Below are 7985 nucleotides of genomic sequence, written 5' to 3'. Positions count from 1 at the left end.
GACCCCCAGTTTACCCACTATGGTGGGGAGTGGCCTAATGAATAGCACCCTTAGCTCCCCCCGGAGGCCCAGCTGTGAAATGTATTGGTGTCTGTGATACCTGATCAGATGAACTCCTTCAGTGCCATCGGACGCACCGTAGCTCCCCATAGTGGCGGAGCCACAGTACTGCAACGACCAGGACTCTGGGGCGCTGCACATACAAAAAGAGAAAGAAAGAAGAATAAGCGCATTGTGCCCACCACATAAATAGATGTAAGTGCCTAAATTATTAGAAAAAAACTAACAGACTATACAATACAAAAATATTATTATACTGTAGTGAAAAATATTACTATATATAAAAATGAACATATAAACATATGTGCATATCAATGCCAAATATAAAAGCTAGTGGCGTTGTTGAAATATAAAAGTGCATGATAATTATATATCCATAACAGTACTCTTCTAGCCATACCATAAAGTGCAATGTGCAAAAAGTTAGAATAATTATACACAATATCATCATGTATATAATGAACATTATAATATATAATAGCCTGAGACTATATATATTTATAAGTGAAAAAGCATACACAAAGTGCTAAATGCAATAAAAAAAATAAATAAATCATGGTGCTAAAAGCAAAACAATACAATCAGATTCTTCCTCATATACACAGAAAGACAGCATCCATTGTCAAGATGGTATAGAAAATATAAAGTACATATTTAGTAATGAGTTTTTACTCCTTCTTTTCCACAAAGTTCTTTCCAGAAAGTGCCAAAGACAGCCATGCAGAAGGAGCGAACTGACTGAAAATTTATATATAGTAATATTTTTCACTACAGTATAATAATATTTTTGTATTGTATAGTCTGTTAGTTTTTTTCTAATAATTTAGGCACTTACATCTGTTTATGTGGTGGGCACAATGCGCTTATTCTTCTTTCTTTCTCTTTTTGTATGCGAGCTCCCGGACTCGGCGCTTGCACGGCTGATATGCTCTTTGACGCCTGCATGAGTGGCCATTTGGACGCTTGCGCATGCGCCGTCTGATTGACGGCCCATGTTAGCTTGCGTTCCACGGCCGCAAGTCTATGCGTCTCAATGACGGGCATGGTCGGCCGCGCATGCGCGAGTGAGTTCCGGAAGTCGCTTGGATTTTGCCTCATATCGGCAGCTGGCTAATTGTTAATCTATGCGTTTCTCTTTGTGTATTGGTTGTCTGTCCTTTAAATACAGCCTCACCCCTCCCCAACACACGCCTCCTGACGAAGAAGCGAAACGTGCGTTCGGGCGGCGGGGACGCCACTTGTGATCCACACCAGATTTATGTAAGTGCCGCTTATCTTCATTTTCACCCAGCATATTACTTTTATGTATTGAGACAGGGTTTTTTACCCCTACACTATGTAGTATATGGAGCTATATGTACGGGTATATGAAAGTAGGCATAGGTGTGGTAATACGTATATTATCTATAACTGATTGTGGCAGTCTCTGCTTCTTAGTAGCAACCTTGCAGACATATTTTTCTTCTGTTTATTTTATGTGTAAATTCTAATAAAATATTTTTCTGGTGCATATTGGCACTTTATACCGGTTCTCCTTTGTGAATGATTAAAAATAGTTTGGTTTATTGTGCCCTTTGAACTTTATATGGGTCTAGTGGTGTAGCTGTTGAGCTACAAGTCTGAGACAGTGCTGGCTTCTCCCCTTTTTTTTCTTTTACAAGTCTGAGACAGACCCATCTTAGGGTCAGTGAATTACCCATCATTAGTTTCCAGTCATTTTGAATCCTGTTGGATAAGAAACAAAAGGGAATGGGGAAGACAAGGACAGTGCATACGTAATAAGAACTAAAACATGTACACATCAAAGATATTAACAATAGGGAGAGAGGAGGAGCGAAAAATAATGTCCATTCTATCTACCCTCCTGGTAAGGGCTATAGCAAAAAACTCAGTAAGAGTTCTGGAATGCGAGTGGGGAGCAGTGAATATTTATTCTCTTTAATAGCGGGCACACGTGATCGCCGAGCCACAGGAAGCCGGTGGGTGCGGCTAACTCTGTGCCTGCTATTAAACAGAATAAATAGTCACTGCTCCCCACTCCCATAGTTTTGGGTGTGGAGTGCAGTGAATATTCCCGCAGCTGAGCTCAGTGTGTGAGGGTGCATGGCAGTGATGTTATGCACTGTTACACACTGAAATCAGCTGCTGGCATCAACACAGGACACCATGCTGTGGGGGAGAGGAAAAAAGGTGAGTAGAATAATTTTTTTTTATGGGGGCCATGTATACCAGGATGGGGATGAGGGGCTCATGTATACCAGAATGGGGATGATGGGGCCATGGATGCCAGAATGGGGATGAACGGGCCATGGATACCAGGATGGGGATGAGGGAGCCATGGATACCTGGACTGGGGGCCATACATACCAGGATGGGGACATATATATATTCCAGGATGGGGGACATTAGTACAGAATTGGGGGACATTACCCCATAAGTGTAAGCAGCAGATCCTCTCCCAATAACAATGCGTCATAACTACATTTTTTTCCTTCAATGTTTTTTTCCTCCTCTAAAACCTAGGTGCATCTTATGGTCTGGTGCACCTTATAGTCCACAAAATAAGGTAGCATAAAAAATGCACGGGCCACAGATGCAGGAGCCGGCGGATGTGGCTAAAGAGAAATTAATATTCATTTGTCTGTAATAGCGTACAGTGACAGCCGCAGCCACCGGCTTCCAGCACACATCCTACTTACCTTCCTGCGCACCCTCGCTGCATCTCGTTCATTCCGACCCCAGCAGCTATTGCGGCCGAGCGATCTCGTGGCCCCGCTCATTAAGGTAATGAATATTCACATCTCCACTCCCATAGGCGTGGAGTGAATATTCATTACCTTAATGAGCGGGGCCATGTGATCACTCGGCAGGAAGAGTTGCTGTCTCTGGAACGAGATGCAACGAGGGCGTGCAGGCAAGGTAAGTAGGATGTTTGTTGTTTTTTTTTATAGGAGCCATACATACAAGGATAGGGTATAAGGAGCCATGCATACAAGGACGGGGATGGGAAGCCATGCATAGAAGGACAGGGACAAGGGAGCCATGCATGAGGGGACAATGCATATCCGGCTTATACTCAAGTCAATAAGTTTACCCAGCTTGTCATGGAAAATTAGGTGCCTTGGCTCATACTCGGGTCAACTTATACTTGAGTATATATGGTAAATGATGAATTGGGGTCATAGTCTGCAACAGAATTTAGGTAGGTGGTGCGTGTAAAAGTAATATCAACATGAATGTCAAGAACCAAGTTATCCAAGGATAATATTGTCCAGAGCATCACATAGTGGTGTCATCTCTTCCCCAGGTGAGGAACAATCACCCAGCCCTCCACATAATGTGTAAGTAAACCTGATAATATAAGACTAGGCCACCTCCTTCCATTGTTGCATCATCCTGTTCTGATGTTCACATGTCCATTGTTGGTACAGATTGGTCAGCATTATCTTCTTGACTGATCTGTAGCTACACAGCCCGATATGCTGCTAGGTATTGTAATCAGTGCAGCCAGTATATTTTACCATTACTGTTTTGACCATTATATGTGCCCTGTAGGCCTCATTTAAAAAAAACATTACAGCTATTGGAGATGTTCCCGATGGCAACCAATCATGTTTATATCTTTTTTCTAGGACAGATTAGAAATTGAAAGCTGGGACATTTCTCTACTTTCTCAATGCACTTGTTTGCAGAAATCAGGTAATGTATGTAGTCACATAGCACTTTTGTGTGCACACTAAAATGTTTCTAGAACTGTCTCTATGGAAAGTCACAATCACAGTTTTTACTTGCAGTTTCTCTTGAAGTCAATGGTGTGAGGCAGTGACCGGTGTAATATGCGAGGGTCGATATGTATCCTCCGGGATGCGGACGGAGTCCTATTGGACCCGCTGGAGTGCCTTGTGGTGAAAGCAGGATGCCTCTGAGTCACGGGGTAAAATAAAAGTAAGCGCAGACATGGTCAAGCTATTTTGCCTGTGCATTGTTCAGGAAAAGCCAGTATGGGCTTTTTTTTTTTTAAATGGACTGCAGGAAGGAAGTGGTGCCGGTCCGTTTCCTCCAGGCCGGGTCTTGCAAGTGGCCTATGGCCACAGGTTATTCTAAAAACCCTTGCAGAAGAGGGTTGGGGGTGTCAGTGTGGAGTTTGCATGATGTAGAAAAGACAGCAAAAGCTCTGCCTGTGTGAGGGAACACAGAGCCCAGCGGAGGGAACTCCTGGCACCCCGCAGCATAATACTGTGGTGCAGTCGCCATCGGCAAGCGGACGTATTATTGGACTGTTTTGTTTCCCAGCTGCGATCTGGAGGATACCGTTTCTTTTGTTTGTAAGGTTTTTTTACATTAAACCTACGGTTACTTTGAATTTCCTGGGTCTCTGCCTCCTCACTGCATAGCGTGGACATCGCTGCACCACAATGGGAAATGCACGAACAATGCCAAACAAGGTCACCAATTAGGAGGCGGATAAAAGTCATAGGGCGGGGAACAGTTTCTTTTACATTGGCTAGACACATCACCTTATCTTCTTACACAGAGCCATGACTACACTATACAAGAGAACTGTGAGGAAAGATAGATCTAATCTACAACTGTGCCACTGACAGCGAGAAGTGTGAGACACTAACTTTGAGGAAAGATTTCCATGTAAAGGCCCCGTCTCACACAGCGACGCTGCAGCGATACAGACAACGATGCTGATCGCTGCAGCGTCACTGTGTGGTCGCTGTGTGGTCGCTGGGGAGCTGTCACACAGACAGCTCTCTCCAGCGACCAACGATCAGGGGAACGACTTCGGCATCGTTGAAACTGTCTTCAACGATGCCGAAGTCCCCCTGCAGCACCCGGGTAACCAGGGTAAACATCGGGTTACTAAGCGCAGGGCCGCGCTTAGTAACCCGATGTTTACCCTGGTTACCAGCGTAAATGTAAAAACAAACAGTACATACTCACCATCTGTTGCCCGTCAGGTCCCTTGGCGTCTGCTTCCCGCTCTGACTGAGCCGCCGTACAGTGAGAGCAGAGCGCAGCGGTGACGTCACTGCTGTGCTCTCACTTTACGGCGGCTCAGTCAGAGCAGGAAGCAGACGCCAAGGGACCTGACGGGCAACAGATGGTGAGTATGTACTGTTTGTTTTTTTTTACATTTACGCTGGTAACCAGGGTAAACATCGGGTTACTAAGCGCGGCCCTGCGCTTAGTAACCCAATGTTTACCCTGGTTACCAGTGAAGACATCGCTGGATCGGTGTCACACACACCGATTCAGCGATGTCAGCGGGACCTCAACGACCAAAAAAAGGTCCAGGCCATTCTGACACGACCAGCGATCTCGCAGCAGGGGCCTGATCGCTGGTACGTGTCACACATAGCGAGATCGCTACTGAGGTCGCTGTTGCGTCACAAAACTTGTGACTCAGCAGCGATCTCGCTAGCGATCTCGCTATGTGAGACGGGGCCTTAAGTGATCTCAGACAAATGTGTCTTTGCATTTGTCCATTGATTACAGGAAGAAAACAATAGGGCAATAAAATCAAGAAATTCATCAACAATGTATGATAAAAAAAATGGTACAAGGGATTTCCACCATATGTATTTCTGAAAGTCTTAAGCTGCATTTACACTGAAAGATTATCAAGATAATGGTGTACACAGGCTGACGACCACTCGATAAATGAGCAAACGTTTGTTCATTAGGTGAAATTAACTTTTGCGCAGTTCAAGAGATCATCGTTCTCAGTGCTGCATAGCAAACACGACCCACAGTGTGCACTGAGCGATCTATTAGGGTGCTTTCACATTGCATTAGGGCACCTGTTCATTGGCCCCATCAGGGCTTACGTCCGAACCTCCCACAAAATGGGATTCAACGGGGCCATAGACTATATTGATGCCGGCACAGCGATTGTAAGCTCTGCCGTGCATCGTTTGCCTACTGGAGGCAACTATATCAGTGTCCACCTCGATTAGGTGTAAATGCTCGAAAATGATGCACTACAGAGTGAGGGTATGTGCACACGTTCAGGTTTTTTCGCTTTTTTTTCTCTTTTTCGCAATAAAAACGCTATAAAAACTCATTAAAAACGCATACATTATGCATCCTATCATTTAGAATGCATTCTGCATGTTTTGTGCACATGATACATTTTTTTCCTTGAAAAAAACGCATTGCGGTAAAAAAAGCAGCATGTTCATTAATTTTGCAGGTTTTCTGCGTTTTTCCCGCTGTTCTATTTATTGGGAAAAACCGCACAAAAAAAGCGTCAAAAACTTGAAAAAACCGCATGCAGATTTCTGGCAGAAATGTCTGGTTTTTGTCAGGAAAATTTCTGCAAGAAATCCTGACGTGTGCACATACCCTCAATGTTCACTCTGCTGGCACCATTATAGTTTATGGCCCTGTCTGATGAGGCCTCCGAACAGGTGCCTGAATGCAATGTGAAAGCACCCTTACAATTCGTTTGTGCCACTGGTTGGGTCATGTACACGGACCCATATAACTGTTAATTTTGTTTCTTAAAGGGAATCTGTCACCCGCTGGACAATTTTGATCTATTACTATGGGCATACAGATAATAGAATGGTTAAAGCAGTCTTACCTGTATGCCTCATAGCTGTGGTGTAGATGTTGAGAAATGCAGTTATAATGTTTTACGTGCGAGGGGGTGTGCAGTGTCTGGAAGAAATCCCTGCCTCATATCTTTATTATAATGGCACCTGCCTCCCATTAGCGTCACACTGACCTGTGACGTGCAGTTGTGGCGCTGGAATCCAGGGCATGGGCTGTCCATTTGCACGGTTATGTGAAACATCCACCTTTCTATAGGCAGATTCTTCATTAATCTTCTGCACAGGCGCTGGCGAGTCACTGCACAATAGCAGAGACTCCCCTGCGCAGAAGATCGATGAAGACTCTGCCCATAGAAAGACTGATAAATTTCACATAACAGCGAGAGTGGATGGCGCATACGCGCTACTACAGCTCAACAACTGCATGGTGCAGGTCAGTGTGACATGCATGGTGCCATTATAATAAGAGGAAGCAGGGATTTCTTCTATGCACCTGTGAGGCAGTGACCAAAGTCATATGCGAGGGTCGCTATGTGCCCCCAGGATGCGCACACAAGCATATTAAGGCCATGGGAGTGCACTGCAGTCACAGGCATAGCTGTGATTGAAATGCAGAATAAAAGTGAGTGTTGGCTTTGGGCAAGCTATTTGTCCAATGCAGATTTAGGAAAACCTGTTATGGGCTTTTTTTTTAAACTGACTACAGGAAGGTAGTGGGGTGGTCCGTTTCCTTCCCCGGCTGGGTTTTCCATGTGACCTACGGCCACAGGTTATTGTAAAAGCCCTTGCAGCAGAGGGTTGGGGTGTGAAGTTTGCAAGCTGCAGAGCTGTCTGCTTCGCAAAAGCTCAGCCTGTGTGAAGCAACACAGAGCCAAGTGGAGCGAACTCCTGGCACCCCATGGCGTGATACGGTGGTGCTGTCGCCCTCAGCAACCGGACGTATTTACTTATTTCCGGACTGTCTTGTTTCCTGACTGCGATCCAGAGGATAACGATTGTTTTGTTCGTGAGTTTTTGGACATTAAACCTATGTTTACTTTGAACTTTCCTGGGTCACTGCCTCATCACTGCACAGTGAGGACACCGCTGCACTACATATGATGGAGAATGCGGGCAGTGTGAACTGAGCATACCCCAAAGCGTGCTGCATGTCGGTTATTAGGCCTGCAACACTGCAGCTCAAGCCGGCTGACAAGATTAAGGAAATACTAAGACAATTGGCCATCTCTCTAGTACAACAGATTGCGGCTCTGTGAGAGGCGCCCTCACTAATGACCTCGATCCGTTCTGAGGCCCGGTACAAGGTCCGGTCGGCACTGTGGAAGATGAGTCCTGAGGATGATATGGAGGCTTTCCTTA

This window comes from Ranitomeya variabilis, chromosome 5, assembly GCF_051348905.1.
Source record: "Ranitomeya variabilis isolate aRanVar5 chromosome 5, aRanVar5.hap1, whole genome shotgun sequence".
Classification (NCBI taxonomy): domain Eukaryota; kingdom Metazoa; phylum Chordata; class Amphibia; order Anura; family Dendrobatidae; genus Ranitomeya; species Ranitomeya variabilis.
This window is presented reverse-complemented; position numbering follows the sequence as displayed.